We start from the raw sequence: 20,103 nt of genomic DNA on the forward strand, positions 1-20,103 counted from the left end.
TCAAATTAATGTTGGTTCAAATTTTGGGTTTCAATTAAAGTTCCTCTATCAGCAATAATACATGTTATTTTATGAGTTCACTAAATATATTACTTACTTAAGCATACCAGATTATCTATAAATCTATGCCTTGCCTAAAAGGCACTAGCATTCTAAACTACCAACCTCGAGTGTGTTGTGTGTTATGGGTGTGTTGTGGCCTTGTATGTGGGTGCACCTGTGTGTAAGCTAGATGGTGATTTTGAGTGTTGTTTCCCTGGAGCCGTTAACCTTGGTTTCTGAGACAGGGACTCATTAGCCTCGGGCTTGCCAATGTGATGACACTGTGTCCCATGAAGTCCAGGGATCTCTCTGTCTCTGCCTCCCTGGTGCTGCGTTTACAACCATGTACCACTGTCTCCAGAGTGTTACATGAATACTGGGGAACAAAATCAGGCCCTTGTGTTTGCAAGGCAAGTACTTTATGAACTGAGCTACCTCCTCATACGAAGTCTTTTGGATATGTGAGATAGAACAAAAACCCATCCTTGGCAGGAAAAGCTGTCTTTGAAAGCAGTATGTCCATTTTTTATTTTACAGCTGCTTTGATGGACTTGACTGGGCCCTGTTCTAATTGCTGTTAAATCTGAATTGTAAATGTAGCTTTATTCAAATAATTTTAAAAAATGACCAGTTGTGCTTTTATAAAATCTAATTTTTTTAAAAAGCAACATTAATTTAAACAAAAGAAAAGAGTAAAATAAAAATTAATGTCTAATAAATTAGGTTTAATAATATTCTAATATATGGAAAATGCAGAATATCTTAATGCCTTTGTGTGTGTGGTGGATAAGTATTTGTGAGGAGAGATAGAAGCAATAGATATAAAAAGGAGAAAGAGAGAGAGAGAGAGAGAGAGAGAGAGAGAGAGAGAGAGAGAGACAGAGAGAGAGAGAGAGAGATATTAAAGTGTACCTTACTCTAAAATAAAACATATCCATTACAGTGGAAAAGGCCTTCAAGGGACATTGAGCCTTAAAATATAGCAGATATTCAGCAAGTGTTGAAATGGAGTGGACTAAGCTGGAAGATATGTGTCTTTTGGGGAATTATAAAAATAAAGGGAGGCAATCTGGGAACATCCTGTAGACATCTAAATTTAGGTTCTGTTCATACCTACTTGGAACTGATGTGAAAGATCAAATCCAATCAGCTGACTACATGATCTTTTACATTAGGTGAAGAGCCACGTGGTAAAGAAGCCTAGAGATCCATGATAAGTGAATGCCCTTGAATGGCTGCTTTCAGACCTGGAGGGCTGACCAGGCACAGGTGGATTCTATTCACCCTGCATACAAGCACCAGGGCATCTCAGAGTAACTACAAGTCTTTACCAAGAGTGTATTCTTTCTAAATTTCTATTTCTTAGCCTGTAAAGAGGGCATAACAATGCCTATAATCGTATTTTCTAGAGAACAAGATTCTGGAAAGTGTAGTGGGCTGTGTGGGATCCCTGGAAAGGCCCCTGACACTTTTAGGATGGTGAGATCACCCTGGATAATCCAAGCAGGCACTGAGTACAGTGAGGAGTGAGACATAGAGGCCTTAGATTGACGAAAGTGGTGAAAGTCAGGCAACAACGTTATTCATGGGGTTCCCTCTGCCCCTCCTTCTCCCCCCTCTCCCTCCCTCCCCTCCTTCCTGCCTTCCTTCCTTCTTTATTTCTTTCTTCCTTTCTTCCTTTCTTTCTTTTTGTCTTGGAGAGGGGGTTGTTTAAGACAGAGATTCTCTATGTAGCCCAGGTTGTCCTGGAACTCATTCTGTAGACCAGGCTGGCCTCAGTGATCCACCTGCCTCTGCTTCCTGAGGGCTGGGATTGAAAGTGTGCACTACCACCACTACCACCTGGCTAATAGGTTTTACTTTGTAAAGATCTCCTTGAGACACATATCACTTGAGGACTGTGCACTTAAAATGGTTTTTGTATAAGTCAGCTTACTGTTACTCTGACAAAATACCCAAGTAATTACACACTAAAGCAAGAAATGTTTACTTTGGCTCAGCCCATGGTTGGTTGATCTCAATGCTTTGGGTCTATGGTGGCCCTGTATGTAACATCATGAAGCAACATGTGGCAGAGGGGGGATGTCTGCTTCATGGTAGCTGGGGAACAAAGAGAGCTGGAGCTGTGTTATCGTGTCAGGGGTATACAGTGACAGAATATCCTTTCACGAGGTCCCATCTTGGACCATAGTGACATGGGTTGGGAACCTTTAACACATAGACACTTCAGCCTTGGGACATTTAAGATTCAAACCAAGCAGCTCAGATGGAAAAATTGTTTATTTTAGAAAGCCTTTAGAATGTGTTACATAAATACATATAACAAAATTAGATTAAATATAGAAATAAGAGAATGCAGAAAGTAGGACAGAATAAATGTGAAAAAGATAAAATTAAACCCAGTGTTTTGTTCAGAGCACGAATGCTATGAGGCCTTGTGCTCTTGACTCTAGGCTTTTTAGAGGCCACTGCCACCAAGAAGACTTAGTCACATGATCCTTATTTAAAAAAAAAAAAAACCTAATTTATAGTATGCTCTCAATTAGCTAAAAATAATGATCTAACCTTAGAAGGAAATATGCATGTGCGTATGCATATGTAGAAAATCTTAGAAAGATGTAGATGTACACTTAATGTTAATTGTTATTATTAGGCTACGGTGGTGGGTCATATTTTCTTTATCCTTTTATACATTGTCTGAAAATGTTGTTCTGACAAAAACATTTGTGAAAATGTTCACAGTTGACTTACAGCTCATAATTAGGAGGGTGCTTTTGTGCCTCTTGATGACGTTTGTATAAGTTTTCCAGCACCTCGGAGGGAACGAAGGAAAAGATATCAAATATACAGAACTCGTGCCCAGTGAGTCTGGCTGTAGACAGGAGTGAAGTCTCCTGGGAGGAGGACTAGCCCCTGTGAGCACGAAGGTCTCTGGGGCTTAGTCTCAATAGGGCAGTGCAGGTGTGTGAACTCGGAGAAACTGCTCCCCCTGAGCCATATTCAAATCCCAAGGCTTCAGCTGCAAAGGACAGAGCAGATGCAGGAGATGGCAAGGTGAATGGGAGAGGGCCGTGTTCCTTTCCCGCACCCCCGGGGGAACACAGACAGTTGCTGTTTGCTTTTGTTCAGGCCTGAGATGCTAGCTTTCCTCCCTAGCCATTATGTTCCATTAATTTAGGCAAATGGGGTTAAAGGTAAAAGAGGAAGGTGACATTCAGCTGGTGATCCTGGAAATCTTTGACAGCTCTATTGATATAATTTATATAGTGTAAAATTTACCCACGGAAGTGTATAATTCGCTGAGTCTTGACATGCTCACCTGTTCACACAGAGTGATGCAACAATCACTGTTAGTGAACTCAGGTTTGCATACATGACAGGCAATGAACCACTAAGCTGCACATTCAGTCTTACTTTTTTTTTTTTTTTTTTTTTAATGACTGGCTTCTTTCACTAAGAATAATTTTTTTATGTTTATGCATATTATAATATGTATCAGTTCTTGGCTCCTTTAAAATATTCTAATTTATTCATTTCATATGTATGAGTATTTTGTTTGTTTATGTGCATGCACACCACATGCATACCTGGTGTCCAAGGAGGCTTGAAGAGGATGTTGGATCCCTGGAACTGGAGCTACCGATGACTTTGAGTCATGGTATGGCTGCATGGACCCAAACCCAGGTCCTCTGCAAGAGCATCAAGTGCTTTCTATCCCTCTTGGCTTCTTTTTGTGGCTACATCACATTGGATTGCCTGGATATATTACATTTTATTTATCTACTGGGTAGTGGAAAAATATTTGAATTGTTTCTATTTTGGCTAGGTTTTAAAAAAATTAATTTATTTTTAGCTCAAGGAGTTTTATTGGAGTTTAAAAGAAAAATGTTGAAGCAGGCAAGCTATAAATCTCACCAGCTGCCTCAAGAAGGGAGACAGAAGCCATGTTGTTTTAGTTAAGCTGAGCCATGGAGGTCGGCCACAGGGTGGACAAGGTTGGGAGAGGAACTTAGGGAAAGAGTAAGGAATTCCCAAGTGTTAGGGAAAGAATGCTTAGGAGAGAGAGGGAGGGGAGGAGGAAGAAAAGGAAAAGTTATACTTCTCTGACTAATTCACTAAAGAGTACAAATTTACAAAGCTATAAAAAGTTGAGCCAGGTAGGGAATTCCTGTGAAGAAAAGTACACTATCTAACGTTATTCCACCTTTGTCTTTAGAGTGTTTTAAGGTTGGCTCACCTTCCTGAGGGGTGGTCTGTTGTCCAGGCGAATGCCCAGCACAAATGGATTAACTGTTATGTTTTTGTGTAGTTTGGAATGTTATGTGTTCCCACTAGGGCCCCCGCCCCCAAAGCTTTTTAGAATGGGCCCTGCAGCACCTATCCAAGGCTACCGTAACATCCTTGTTTTGAAGATTTTACTTTAAAAAAATCATTTAGGAAATGAACTAAAATTGGAAAGTATGTACAGTCCATACATACATACATACATACATACATACAGTCCAGATTTTCATCATGAAAATCTGAGGCCCAGTCCCAAAGCTAGAGTGTTAAGTTCGAAACCTCACAAACAGCTTCCGGGAAAGATGATTCTTTAGGAGAAAATAAGAAGCCAGAGCTCCCTCCTGGCATTTCTGGTTCAAAAACCAGGGACATTTCTGAAACTGTTGCTTTTTGGTCTCATCCCTACGCCTGTGTAACTAGTTCTCTCTCCTATTCTTGTCATTTCTCCATCTTTTGCATAGGAAATAACTACTAATTAGGGAATTGATGCATTAATTAACCTGGCTTTTTTGAGCTGAGTGGGGTCATCAGGTGTGACAATTGGGGTACCCCTACAGTGGAGCTATCTAGGAGGCCCTGAAAGTGTTATCAGCAGTTACCTTTGTGTAATAGCAAAGTGTAGGGAGACATAGCAGTCTTTCGCTGATGCCTCATGCCTAGATTGAGACACGAAGGAGAATTAAAGCACAGGCAAGAGTTATTCGTATCATACGTCCTAGGCAGAGAGTCAGAAGAAGCCACACAGAATATTTTTAAATGCCAAAATCAAAGTCCACTGGAATCCTTTGATGGGCTCACAAAAGAATCCTCCTAGCTTTATTCCTTTATCTTCCAAGACTAGACTCAAGAGGCCTAGGATGAACTCGGGATCTGCTTTCAGGAAATTTGATAACTGTTGAAGTGTCCAGATCTCAGTGTAAGGTCCCTTCCAGATATTTCTAGGGAGGGAGAGAAGAGAATTAACCATCATTTGTTTGTTTGAGTTTTTTGTTTTTGTTGTTTTTAGACTAGAAAAAAATAGTGACCCTCTTATGTGGTGCTATGTCAGACTGAGCCGGTGTCATAATGTCCTACATCTTGGAAGCATTTTCCTTACCAAGATGAAATTATTGAGAATTGGTTATCTACATAACATGTCACATGGGTTTAAGCCTAATGTCTAGGGAGTGTTATCCTTTGGACTGTTAAAGAAACAAGCCAATCATTGTAATCCCTGGTTATATTTTCCTGTGCATAGACCATGTAGATGGCCATAAATGACGATCTTCTTTATAGACACCTGATGAAGGATTCCTTGCTAACAACACACATATTATTGGTCTGCCTTACATTGAGTAGTTGGGCTACATTTGAAAGATCCCCGAGAGAGGAGTCCCTTACTCAAGTCTCAGGATGTCATGGCCACCCAATAACTCACAAGACACCGATCTAGATGCAATCAGCAAGAGGTGTATTTCGAGATCAACCACTGATGGTCAATCCATAACTCATGCAGGAGTAGAGCGATTGACCATTCAGCCTGGTGAGAGAAGATCTTCTATAGAGGAAAACCACAAACCTAGAGGGGGTAACTAAGGAAACATAACATAAAAATAGTGAAAAATCCCAAAAATGTTGCAACCCAGAACCTAGTCAGAGTCATGTGGAAACATCTTGTACACTCATCTTTCTGAAAGAATGTAACTTTGTCCAACCATCTGTGCTTTGGGCCTTCCCCACCCGCAGGTGGGTTCTCTTCTCTGATGTCTGAGGAATGTTAATCAGCCTCTCCCTTCCTCTCCTGAATGTTAATCCAGCAAGTGTCCTCTCACTCAGGGATAGTGTACCCCTTCTGGAATGTAGAATGTATCCTGGGGCAGTGAAGACCTAAAATCTCACATTTAGTTCTGCTTTCTTGGTAGAAATAGTATTTTTCCCTTTCACATTCTCCACAGAGAGAAACGTACCAAAAAAACTTCTGGTGGTGTGCTACAGTTTCTTACCGATTCTGCCAACTCCAGCTGATTGGCAGAGTGATGTCAGCTGAGACAGATGCCCATGGAGGACACATGATATTTGGAGGGTATAAAGAGGACTCAATGGACAGTAATGGAGGTGGAGTGTGGCTTTTTTATAGAACTAGGTGTGTAACACTTGTGAGTTTCCTGTCTTCAATGATCTTTGCTTCCCTGAGAGAGATGCACAGTGGAGAACTTCTCCTGGCATTCCTTTTGGTCCCTCTTGCTGACTCGAGCTAAGGCTGAGACCTGACTGTTTCTGCTAGGTAGGGCCACTGCTGCTGATTCCTGTTTGCCATCCTGACTCTCTGAATGTGTTTGAAAGTGGATCAAGCTGCCACTGCTAATCTGAAAACTGAGCTGCTGATTTCCAGATAACACAGACAGGAGTTGCTCCAAAGAACTATTTCTAAACAGGTCCACTTCCCCCTTCCCCATATCCTTTCTTTTCCACTACCTCTGGTGGGTGGTGAACTACAAGGGAGGTTAAAGCATTTAAGAACCATTGGGAGCCCTGTCTCCTTTATTGGCTGGATTGTTAAGATCCATCAATAACTTTTGCCTGGTCTACAGAGTGAGTTCCAGGACAGCCAGAACTACACAGAGAAACCCTGTCTCGAAAAACAAGAAAAACAAAAACAACCCCCCCCCAAAACAAAAACGAATAAGTTTCCAACAATGAAATTATTTCTTAATGTTTCCCTCTTTATGAAAGTCTTATAGGGTGATTAATCTATCTCACTTAATGTAATCAAAGACATTAAAATGTCACTCAGAATTTCCAAAAAAACATGAAATAACTTCTATTATTATCTGTTATCCTTTGTGATATTATCTATTATTCCTTTGTGATAACTGATTATTGTACCTAACAGATATAATTTTTATAAAAAAAAACAGACTCATCATTTTAGTAGGTTCATATAGCCTTAAGTTAAAAGTCCCAATTCTACTAGGTCTTGTGATGTAATAAAATAGATACACAGTTTCCTGCCATCAATGTCGAGGTCACTGAGGGGCCTTAGATGAGATGTGAGGTTGGGTGCCCCGTTTTCAAACTGCACAAAAATAGAACAGGTGCTTAGCTTTATTGCTTTCAGTTATATAACATAACAAAGTCTGATTTTCAGAGCAGTAGGGTAAGATTTCCTGGGGACATTCAGCTTCAAGAATAGGCCAAGAGTGATCTGCAATGAGCACACTCACTATTGTAGAAAGAATCTCTCATGCACTGCATCACCTACGAATAAGAAGCTGAAGGCCAAGGAACTGAGCCAGGGTTAGAAGGTGGACAGCCTGCAGGAAGAGCTAGTAATTCTGGGAAAGAGGCAGGCACAGGGAAATTTTGCCCTGGACTTGGAGGAGATGGACTTATGAAATTGAAAAGAGGTAACTAATCATGTGACGCACACAGAACATAATAAATTGGTTATATAAGTTTTGAGCTAGTTGGGGAACAAGCCCAAGCTTATGGCTTAGGCATTTGTTAATACATAAATAGCCTCCAAGTCATTAATTGGGAACTGGGGCATGAGAGAGAAACCCATGGCTACACATTATCAAATAGAAATGGCGTCTTAAGGCACTTCAGCACCTTCTTTTTATAATTTTTAAATTGACTTTTATTTGGGTCTAGAGAGATGGCTCATTGATTAAGACATTGGCTACTCTTCCAGAGGACCCAGGTTTGATTCCCAGCACCCTGGCACATCACAGACATTTGTAAATCCAGTTCCAGGGTTTCTGAAAGCCTCTTCTGGCCTCTGAAGGCACCAGTCACTCTTGTGATAAACAGATAGACATGCAGGCAGAACACCCATACGTATAAAATAAAGTTTTAAAAAATTAAAATAATTTTTGCTTATGTGACTCTGTCTGTATATGCATCATCTGTATGCAGTGTCCACTGAGTCCAGAAGCTAAAATTCTCTTCTTAAGGAACTACAATCTGGGTTAGCTTGTTCCTGTGTTCATGGTGCAAAAAGGAAGAAGTTCGTCTCTGAGCCCTGTCTCTTGAGCACCAATGATCCTAGAAGACCAAGTTTTTAGTTCTCGCTGGTTCCCTCTTCCCCTGGGGCTGGTTCCCACCCTAGGTGCAGGAGAACAGATCCCAGCAGTGTGACTTCAGTGAACACAAGGGGAACATCTGTCTCCCAGATGGGCAACTTTCCTTTAACATTTGCCTATTTGGTCATTCTTCCTGTGTGTGGGGAGTCTGAGGAGTTATATGTATGGAGGTCAGAGAACAACTTTCAGGAGTTGTTTTCACCTTCCACAGGGGAGGCAGGGTCAGTCTTGTGCTTTCAACTGCTGTGTTATATACTCCAGACTAGTTGGCTATGAACTTTCAGGTAAATCTGTCTTACCTTTTGTCTCTATGCAGAATTGTGTGCTGTTGCATATTGCATTTGAGGGAGGATGTGGACACTGACCTTCATGTGTCATGAACGCACAAATGCTGGTATTCACTGAGCTATTTCGTAGGTCCTGGTAGTTGGGACTTCACAAGGAGTTTAAAGGCAAGGGATTATGGGTGAATTCCTTTTCCTCTATTCCATTTTAGTTCTTTCCTCTCTCTGCATACTGTTCAGATCCTCTGCCCTGACCCTGAGAGCCAGAAGCCAAGCATTGGGAGCAGCAAATTCAGTGAACGTTGAGAACTGGACTCCAGCTGATACAAAGGTGGGTAAGAAGCCATGACCCGGAGGCTTCTAAAAGTAACACCTCTTCCATACTCCTCTATAAATCCTCTTGGCCTCCCTCTGCTCATAGGCTACCTACCTCTTTACCTTAGAGAAAAACTTATGACCTACGGCCCAGTCATCTAGCTTCTTTGACCAAATAGTCCCTGACCACAATGTCTTAGGTCAGTGAAAAGGTGAAAATAAGTTGCTTTCACATTATATAGGCACATGTGGTTGGCAGTTGTTCAGGAGAAGCCAGGGCTTCTGCTACATAGTGATTTCACAATTGACAATAAATAGTTCGGTCATCACAGGACAGACTCGGCCTATAGGTAGTGTGTACCACAGCTACCCAATGCCATTGGCAAAACTCCAACGTCTCAAGCTGCATCAAGGGGTGTCCAGGAGGTAAGAAAATGAGCTTGTACCAATTGACGCTGTTACTAACACAAGCTTTGGACTAACAGGTAGAACTTTTTCCCTCATTGTTTCTGGAGGTTTAGTTACACTGTCTCTGAAAGAGTCTCCTTGTGACTCTTTAGCAACGCATTCTGAGATTTGGGGGTTGAATTATTTAGCGATTAACGAGAATTTGTCCCGTGTTTGATCCCTGAATATTCTACTTCAACAACATCTATGAGTATCTGAATTAAAGGCCCAGAGATTCCCAAAAGGTAACATTCAAGAGCTTTGTTAGCTCCCCTGCAATAAGTGAATTTTTGTTTGGTGTTGTAAAAGTTAAGGTTCCGTTAAGTATCACAGCTTATCCTCTTTCCCAGTTTCTTTCTCTCTCAGCCTTAGGAACTTGTACATTTTAGGCAAGCATTCTAGCACTGATCTACATCCCAAGACTTGTTGGGAAATCGCCGACATCATCATCATCATCATTATCATCATCATCATCACCATCATCATCATCGTCGTCGTCATCATCATCATCGTCGTCAACAACATCATCGGCATAGGAAATTTTCACACTTGGCAAACAATCTTATCAGAATTTCCATGAAACAATCTTATCAGAAGTTCCATTCAGCCTCTGGTACATGGAACTGTCCCTGGACTCCTGTGGGGCATCTGAAGCTCCTGGTGAAGAGCCAGGCTGAGGAGCAGAGGGCTGTGACCCCGACTCTTTACTTTGTGCCTCAGTTTGCTCATTTATCAAATGTTGGGGGATTCTTGAGGGCCAAAACTGTACTCCCTAACTCACGTGGCTTTCCTCGCTTAGCCTTTATTCTCTTATTCTCCAGGAGCCCTCTCCAACAGAAGCCTGGAAACGAAAATATGCCTTTCTCAAAGTCAGCTGGAATTGGCTAGATTTTGATTCTGTCGTTTTGATGAATTTGTTTGAAATCTGGAAGGCAGATATGAGGAAGCCATTGTTTTGCTTCACTGGGTTGTTTTTCTGCTGACAAGATAGAGTCTGAGGGGTGAGGTCTAAACTGCAGTAGGATTCTGGCATCCTTGGATAGTTTCCTGAGGGCCAAAGGCAGTGTCAGCAGCAGATTCTTGAATCAGGATTCCTTGTCTTGTGATTTTTTTTTTTTTTAATTTAATATCTCTGGTGACTATGAAATGAAGCTCCGAGAGTTGAGAAGAGCCTCACCTGTGATAAGAGTCTGCAAGCTGATTCACTGATTAGAACTTCCTCATTATGGAGACATGCAATGTTTCAGATCCACAGCCAAATTATTATGGGTTATCTGTAGCTACTCAGCAGCCATTTATTGTCTACCTCTGTAGCTGACCTAACATCTGGGGCCTATAACATGCAACTTATGGGGATGTTATTTATAGCCTGTCTTAGTCAGGGTTTCTATTCATGCATAAAATACCATGAACAAGAAGCAAGTTGGGGAGGAAAGGGTTTATTCAGCTTACACTTCCACATTGCTGTTCATCACCAATGGAAGTCAGGACAGGAACTCTCACAGGGTATGGAGGCTATGGAGGTAGGTTACTTACTGGTTTGCTTCCCCTGCCTTGCTCAGCTTGCTTTCATATGGAATCCAGGACTACCATGCCAGGGATGGCACCACCCACAATGGGCCCTTCCACCCTTGATCACTAACTGAGAAAATGCCTTACAGCTGGATCTCATGGAGGCATTTCTTCAAAGGAGGATCCCTTTTCTGTGATAACTCAGCTTGGGTCAAGTAGACACACAAAACCGGCCAGTCCATAGCCCATTAGCTTGCACCATCCCAAAGGCTAAGAATGTCGTAGGACGCCATCTGAAACCTATAGCAAGCACTCTCCAGATTTCCTTTAACCAACTACATGGTATTCTCACCATTGTTGAGAAGTGCATTGATTTATGGCTTTGTTTTGTTTGCTAACTATAAAAACGTCACGATACTGTCACCATCCTTGAATGCTGTATTTGCAGTTGCTGGAAGCTATGTTCCTGGGCCACGGACACTCATATTTATCTCAGATAAGACTCTTGATTAATTCCTTTGAAGCGAAAGTTATGCCTTTGTGTCTACAGTCAACCTTGAAGGTGGCAGCTTTCTCAGAGATGAGGTCTAGATCCCATTTAGTACCTAGTGATTCTTTGATGAGAAAAGATATGCCACAACTTATGCATGAGCATCAATCAAAAATAAATTGTCGCCGTTTCTCTCCCAAAAGCTATCTCTATTGTCTTTCTGATAATTTTACAAAAGCCAATTCCTTATGCTCCATCTGGGACCCAGCTAAAATCGGTATTCTTTCCCTACAGTGAATCGTAAGGAAATCAGTGTCCCCACAAGGCTCTGTGGAGATGACACCACGTACCCAAAGCACAGAGCTCCGAAGGTGCTGAATGCATGGGAGCGCCACTGCTGTGCCCACAGATGACCAGGGAGGTGGAGGGATGTTCCTGAAGAGTTCACTGTTGAAGATGAATCAGCTTCCAGAGACTACTCAGTACCTCTACTCAGCAGTCAAATGTGGAGTCTGTGTCACACGGTTAATGGGCCACATTCTTTTTTTACTTGCTAATTCGGGAAACACTATTTGGCCCTCTGCTGACCCCATTACTTCTATGACTGCCATTTCTCCTGGTCCTAAAGACACACCACCCCAAAATTACATTTTAGGTCTTGGAGTTCACAAGGACACACACTGTGGGAGGAGATGCTGAAACAGAAATATCTTACTAAAAACCTCTCTTTTAGGCCATGAATCTGAGAGAGAACAGGGGATTGAGAGAAAGGTTGTACATGGGAGGGACTGGAGGATATCAGCAAAGGGGAAACCAATGGAGCTGCATTTTAATTTTAAAAAATTAATAAGATCTTCTCTTTTAAAATCAATTTATTTAATTTCAGGAGGCAGCTAAAAGATAAATAACTGGCTATTTTGAAACAAATGCCAATATAAAAGAGGAAAATTTGAACAAAATTGTATTTGGTCACTGTGCAACTTCCTTTATTCAAGATATAAAAAGCCTAATTTAACACTCGTTGCTGCATCTCGTTGCTGCATCTTGAAATCCATTCAGTCTGCCTTTTAAAAATAAATCGCCTTTTCAATGCTTGCATTGCACTGTAGACATGGAATTGTTTCCTTTTACTGTTCTTCCTCCTCAGCCAATATTTTGAATTTGAAGTGATTCTTAACTTGCCACACATTAGGAATTTCCAACCACAAAGTAGCATTAATAACATTTGTGGGGCATTTTCAGGGAAAGGCAGTGTTTGCTACCAAGGATGACAAGGGTGGTACCTTCTCACACAAGACAATAGAACTAGCTTTGGGAGAGAGACTGTGACAGTTCATTTTTATATTGATGCTCACACATCACTTAGAGTGCATCCTTTCTCACCAAAGATTCGCTAGGTACCACATAGAACACAGGCCACGGCTTGCTGTACCACAGGTTGCCACTGTTGAGTTGTTTGCTACAAATTTCATGAGTATCTCTTTGTAAATCCCTCATCTGCAAAATAAGCATGATGACAGTTCCCCACCCTCAGAACCCACCCCGGGACACTTATGAAGACTAGAAGATTATAGATTAGAATGCACACACAGCATGGGGCTCCACACACCAGAAGTACAGAGGGTCAGAGTTCATGTCAAGATCTAATCCTCTATGTGGTGGTTATGTAACTTAAATTTTAATGGGGTAGGGATGGCGACTAAAAAGTCAAAGAGGGCCAAGGTAGGAATAAAAGTCTAGAATTTTTTACAGTTATCATTTACAGGTCCTGGGGATTGATTTCATCTGTCTGTGAAGATGTTGCAGGGGTTTTTGGAGCGGGGAGAGTTCTGAGCGTTGATTCTAAGTTCCCAAAGGCAACATCTCTACTGTGATTGGAGGTACTGACTAGGTCCCAGGAGCTGAGATGTTCCCAGTCCAAGGAATAAAGGCTGCGACTGCTCCTAACTGTCCTTGATGGTCCAGCGCCTCTCACCTCACCCCTTCTACTGAAAAAATTCCTCTGTGCTTGATGTCCTACTAATTAAATAGTAATCAAATGTGATTGTCAAAGCTGTGTGTGGGGGTGGTGCTGCAGGGTATTTTGTCACATCATGAACCCGAGACTGTGTTATTTACTGGAAAAACCTGTTTATAGTCGTAGTGTGAGTCAGCCTTAGCACACAGCTTTAATCCAAGAGCTTTCTGCTTGAATATTGTAAACAGGATTAAATAAAGTCAACCATAGGTCAGGAGGTGGAGTAGGCAACGACTTGACAGGAAGTGAACAGAGGATCAATAAGGGGGAAAAAAGCCGTAGAGAATAGGAGAGAGACAGGAGGATGGATAGAGAGACGCACAGGAAGCAGAAGGGAGGGATTTGGTTTGAAGGAGGTTTTTTGAGACATTTGAGAGAGGGACAGTCTTGGTGGCATGTTAGCTAAAGAGAAAGGTCAGCTGGGTGCTTTCTCTGCCTCTCTGAGCTAGTAGGCTTTCACACCAGCATCTGAATCTCAAGTCTTAATTGGCAAAATGGAATGATTAAGACTTTGTTAAAAAAAAAATAACAGTGGGGGGAGGTGGGGAGTTAAGTATAACAATGGAACATTTGACTTCTGTCTGTAAAAGGTCTGGAAATACCCGAACTGGGTGATCTCTTTCTGAAAATGATTAAGGTCAATGTGTTTGACACCAAGGATTACAACACAGAACTGGGCATATGGATTGAGTAAACCTTCCGTAGAAAAAAATGTCCTTCATCATTTAACTTAAAAAACAAAGCAAAGCAACAACAAAACAACAATAACAACAAAAATTCTCAGTTTTTAAAAGATTTTGTGAGGGCCTAGAGACGTGGCTCATCTGGTAAGGAAGCATACTTACTACCTTTGGAGAGCACCCATGGTAGACAGCTCACAACTGCCTCTCACCAGAGGCACCCAACACCCTCTTCTAGCTTACAGATACGTTCATATGAACGTGAACACGCATATAGTCACACATACATGTACGAATTGTCATAACACACACCTATCTTCGTAGTTGTTGGCTACTTTATTTCTGCAGTTATAATTGCACATTGTACTTCTAGGCTTATGCATATTTCCTTACAACTGTGATTACTCATAACAGTCCGTGAAAACCCCCATTCCCAGGTTAGAAAAAAAAAGTAGGCATGTGGCTGTCAGTTCCAAGACCTGTTGGTGCCGTTCATGGAAATGGCTTGCGTGTCACATGCTGCACTGTCCACTGTGTGTCTATGGCCATGGCTTCTCAATAGCCTGTGGAAGAATTACTCCCTGCCTCCAACCCATCTCCTTTCTTCTGCTCCTTAGTTTCTCAGTAACACTTTATTTTCTTATGTTCATGAACACCCATCAACACCACTAACTTATTTCTAAATCCCACTCCTCCTTGCTTATCCCATTGTCTTTCTTATTTCGTTTTAAACAATTTTATTTGTTCTAGTATGTGGGTGCGTGGTGTACACATGTCTGTATTTCTGTGTGCACTTTTAGAATTTTACTTTAGAACAAGTACAATTCAGTCAAAAGTAAAGAAGTGCAGAAAAGGAAGTTTATTTGTGACCTTGAGACCATTGTACTACATCCCACATAAGATACAGATTCTGTGCCTTGGGACTGACTTCAAATTCCTCTCTGAGTTTGGGGTGGGAGGGAAATAGAGTCTAGAGTGCAATCTGTGAGTGGAGTCTCCTGTCTTCGGAGGGTGCTACAGTTTTCCAGGAAGCCATTTCTAGCTGTCCCAATGATGTGGCATGGAAGCGAGTGAGGGAGAGTCTGGGATGAGGCACTGGCCTTGTCTAGGCACACACCAGGAGTCCCACCCAGCAACGTGCACGAGTCCCCACGCTGACTTCATATCCCACTGAACATTCATGTCAATTTAAAAATATATCCCATTTATAGTATCTAAGTCTAGAGCCTAACTTTAAAAAAAGATATACATATTGAATATTCTGAAATTTTTTTCTGATTTTGAGCTCTGTTTAAGTTTAGAACTTTAACATGCACTATGCACCCTTTCTGAAAAATCACAGAAATTCCTGCCAACAGCTATGCTGGTTGTAGTGTTTCCGGTACAACAGCAGCTGGTTTGCACTGCAATTTCAGAGCTTCAAGTAAAATAGAAATATATTAATAATTTGTAGAATATTCTTTTTCTTAAATGCAAATCTGTTCTGTGCACATACCTGTTCCATTGCATTCTCTGGCAAAGCTGTGCACAAACATGTATGTACAGAGGTCATTATACGTTATTAATTTTAATATTCATTTATATTTAATACAGAGCATTGAGGTTTTGAAATTCTGCATGAATGTGGATGTATGGCTGTTAGCTGGATACCTGGATCGTAAAGTAGAGACAAATATTTGCCACATTAGCCAGTAGCTCTTATAGGGCTGAGACTTCTTGTTGGAAAATGTGGACTTTTCTCGGTTTAATCTGGATCTCTCCTTCATCATTTATTGATATTTGCCGTTTTCAATCATTTTTTTTTCTTACCTCTTTTTGGAGTTGGAAAGAGCTTAAAGTTTTCCCTTTCTTTGGATCCAAAGGTGTCCATGATGTAACATCCCTTGCCCATTAGTTTTGGCATTATTAAGTCTTTTCTGGAAAGAAATATAATTTTTTTCTGTCTCAAAGTTCAAAAACTCCACATTTCCTGTAGAACTAGGCAGAGGAGGACAGCAGCTTTTTGGCACTTTGTTCCAGTGACCGCTCCAGGGGCTGGATGATCCATCCTGCCTGGTGCCTGGGCTGTGCTTCCCCGCACCCCCCACCCCCCAATTACGTGCGCCTTTATCTCTGAGTGTGTGTGTGGGGGCGGGGGGGGGCGCTATGCACTCCGCCTTCTGCCCTCATCGCTGCTAATTCACCAAGCTAATTAGTCTCGTTAAGGGCCAATAAAAGGCAGGAATCTGTTGGATTTTTGTCTCATTCATTTCTTTCAGAGGAACTTGCAAGGAAGATCCTGTCAGCATTTGGAATGGGAATGGAATCTCAAAAGCTTGGCATGAGAAACAGCTGTAGGCGCCAGCCTTCCAGGCCAAAGATTCTGGTCACAGAGTCCCAATTCAACTTTTTCCCTTGAGGCAAACTTCAAAGTATGCAGAAATCAAAAACTCATAGAATGAAAATAAACCGAGGTTATGATACCGCATTTAGCTGGGACTTGCTTGAAAAAACGTTTTGCCTGCTCTGTCTCCGGAAGGTCTCGCGGCACTTTCTTATTGGAGAGACAGAGCAGGTTTGCGGGTATTGGATTGACTTTATTCCCTTTACATGGGTCTTGTTCCATTTAATTATTCTAATTTTACAGATGGAGAAACATGGAAACATTGTTAGTTGTCTTCCTTTCTTGATTTTTTTTTAATTCCTAGGTTTTTTTCCCCTTACAACGGGCTTTTGGGACAATATGCAATTGTGTTTTACAATCAAGTTCTTTAATGATTGAGAAACTCCGGTAGGGGTCAGAGCAAAGAACATCTCAAAGCACAGTCGTCAGAATTATGGCTTTTTAAAAAATACATATTGTTTCTGTAGGTGAGATATGAGCTACTCAAGGAACCTCATAGAATGGCCTAGACTAAAACTGTATAGGAATTTGTTTAGTCATTAGGCTCAGTTGAGCAGAATGGAATGGCACCAGGGGCCTGGGGGCTTGAATTTCTCTTGTTTTCATGTGTTCTTGGCATTGGTGATTTTCTCCCCTGTGGTGAATTGCTCACCTCAGGATTCTGGTCATGGCAGGAGAAGTGTGGTACCCTCAACTTGGGTGAGGGTCTTGTTAATACGTCAGTGCACACTTTCAGAGAGCCGAACCCGGCTACTGCATTGGGCCATTCACACTCCTTGCTTGCATCTGCGTTGTAAGCTTTTGTGTGGATTTGGTAATGTTATTCTGCGATGCAGATTCAGCTAGTAAGTTTATAACGATTATCAAACAGCTTGCAAAGTCTTGGAACCCGCTGTCTGTTAAATTGAGAACTCTCGGGCTGAAGCACTTTGGATTTCACAAAGGGAAGAAAAATAGAAATGGTGATAATTGGATGGGTCTTACCTCATATAATTTCTTTCAGGCATGACAACTTCACCACATTGTTTTGCAATTTTGAAGCCCATGCCATTTAGGTTTGGACTATTGTCAACTATCAATTAGTGGAGAGAGGTGCAGGGCTGCTCTCCCCTTTCAAGCATTTTCCCAGGCCACTGGAATCTTACAGCAAGTTTGCTATGAGCTAGCAGACAATGTGTGTGTGTGTGTGGGGGGGGACAGGGGGTCTGGCTACTCGAGTAATGGAAGAGTTTACGAGGAGGCCCTTCTCTTCAAGCTCTAAGGTTTCTTTGTAAAATTAATCAGTCCATTTAATGGCCTTGGAAAAACAATGTGTATGCTGCTAATACCACTGAATCTCTCCTGCAGCAAGCAAGATATTTCTGTGCTTAGTGTCTCATTCTAAAAATGTGTTATTACACAGAACCCTAGTTAAAGGGCAAAAGAGACAGTGCTGAACCTCCAGCACTCCCCGGATCTACCTACGAAGAAATTTCCATCCCTTATATTTCCAAGCTACATTTCTTTTCTCATTAACTACACAGGTTCTGCAGCAGTCTGTCAGAGTTTAAATTCTACTTCCACTGTTTATTCACTGGGTGATACCGGGCAGTGGTATGTTTCCAGATCTCGCTAGATCTGTAATGCAGGGAAACCAGTAAGATTTATCATGACCATTAACGATAATATTATCCATATTCATTATTCATTCATATACATATAATACATTATTCATACAAAGGCGCCAAAGAGAATGCTTACTATACCTGAAGTTAGTCAAACTGCAAGAGCTCAAAGGCACAGTCCCCACGACTGTCCTGACAGCGTCTCTGACACCTTCTGCAAGCGAACCGTTTTCCAAACCACTCTGGATTTGGATACTTTGCTTGGAAGGAGAGAGAACTTAGCTAAAGCCATTCCATTTCATGCATGGCCACTGATCATTACCTGAAACGATACAATAAGAATAACGAAAAGTGGAACAGCAGTGTATGGTGCTATGTGTGGGGTGTGGCAACCTGGAATGCTCACCTGAGCTTTAGCGTTCATGGTTTTTATTGAGACACATAGGCTTGGTTGATTGAAAGCCTCCTCATCCCTGAGGCTAAGCTGATACAAACTACATAACCTCAGAGGCTGCCCGAGTGTAAGTAAGTTAGCACAAACTGTCATCGTAGGTAAAGACTAGACAGCTCCCTGAGGCCAATTTATGCCCCCACCTTCTGATTTTCTTTATCCCCCACCCTTTTAAGATAAGGTCTCACATAACCCAGACCTCAAATTCTTTATATATCCAAGAATGACTTTGAACTTTTTATATTCCTGTCTCTACCCTTCGGAGTTCGAGGATTACAGGCGTGCACTCCCATACGCTGCGATGCTGGGGGTCCAACCCACGGCTTCATTTCTGTTAGCGAGCACTCCACGTGAGGATTACAGGCGTGCACTCCCATACACTGCGATGCTGGAGGTCTGATCCACGGCTTCATTTCTGCTAGCTGAACACTGCACTATCGGAGCTACATCCCCAACTTGAATTTGGCCAAAATCATTAGCACATAGTTGGCACAGAATAAGCATCCTGTTACTCTTTATAATGGCTGTTTTAATTGTCTTTTTTCTTCTGTAAGACCAAAATACAGCATTTTTCCAGCTTCATTTTTATTATGACAATGTACAAATATACAGAAAATAGTGTAAAAAAATACCCTTTTACCCACTGGAGATCCAACAACATTATGCCAAACTTCTTTGTGTGTGTATACTTTTGTTAAACTATTTGAAAATAAATAACAACTCTTACAACCATTACTAATTTAAAATACTCTGGTGTGCACTTCATATTAATAACTGTGATGCCCTTAGCTGGACAGCTAGCAGTAATCTCCTAATATGTAATAGTCTGGATAGTTTATATGTTAAATAAAGAAGAAATATGAGCTAATTGAGGGACCTGGTTAGTTGCTAGACTCCTTTTCTCATAAACTATGTTATTCCTGTTTCCCTGAAATGGAAGAAACTAGAATTCTTATTTCTTCCTCAATTAAGTCCAAATACTGATCGTTTGTCTAGGACCATGTACACCTCTCATCATTAGTCTACATGCCAACATACACTTTTGTACCAGTCCATGAGTTTTGGTGTGCGCCAGTATGATATGGTGAATACTGTCAGTCTTTGTTCCACTGCCTCTCAACATCAACACCGCTCCCCACTCCCATTCCACTCTTGGTATCTCTGTGTCTTTCAGATCAAATTGTGCACTCTGGTTGTTGGGAGGAGCTTTCCTGCCGCCTGAACCATTGGTGGTCTCCTGGTTCAATAGTTTTCAATATGTATCAATTTGGATTCAACCAGTGAGCTCCAGGGACCACCTCAAGGGTAAGGTGCTGGCCAAGAGCACCCTACAGTTACTTTTCTCATTGCCATGACAATATATCCGACTTCAACATCTACAGCAAGGAAAGATTTTGACTCACCGTTTCTGAGATTCAGCCTGCAGTCCTTGGCTCTGTTGCTTCTGGCCAGTGAGGCAGAGACAGCATCCTGTCTACAGGAGTATGATAAGGGACTCGCAAGGAAAAGTAGCCCATTGCAATTGGTGGG

The 20,103-nt window shown here is 41.6% G+C and overlaps 1 long non-coding RNA gene across 1 annotated transcript; it reads right to left on the reverse strand.

Moving 5' to 3' along the window:
- Positions 1-4,518: 4,518 nt before the first annotated feature.
- LOC143435361 (uncharacterized) lies at positions 4,519-18,875 on the reverse strand. The gene is made up of 3 exons (XR_013105598.1): positions 18,264-18,875; positions 15,945-16,051; positions 4,519-5,264 (listed from the first exon to the last, which is right to left on the reverse strand). It is a non-coding gene; the product is annotated as an uncharacterized LOC143435361 (long non-coding RNA).
- Positions 18,876-20,103: the final 1,228 nt, after the last annotated feature.

Source organism: Arvicanthis niloticus, chromosome 21 (assembly GCF_011762505.2).
Source record: "Arvicanthis niloticus isolate mArvNil1 chromosome 21, mArvNil1.pat.X, whole genome shotgun sequence".
NCBI classification, from domain to species: Eukaryota; Metazoa; Chordata; class Mammalia; order Rodentia; family Muridae; genus Arvicanthis; species Arvicanthis niloticus.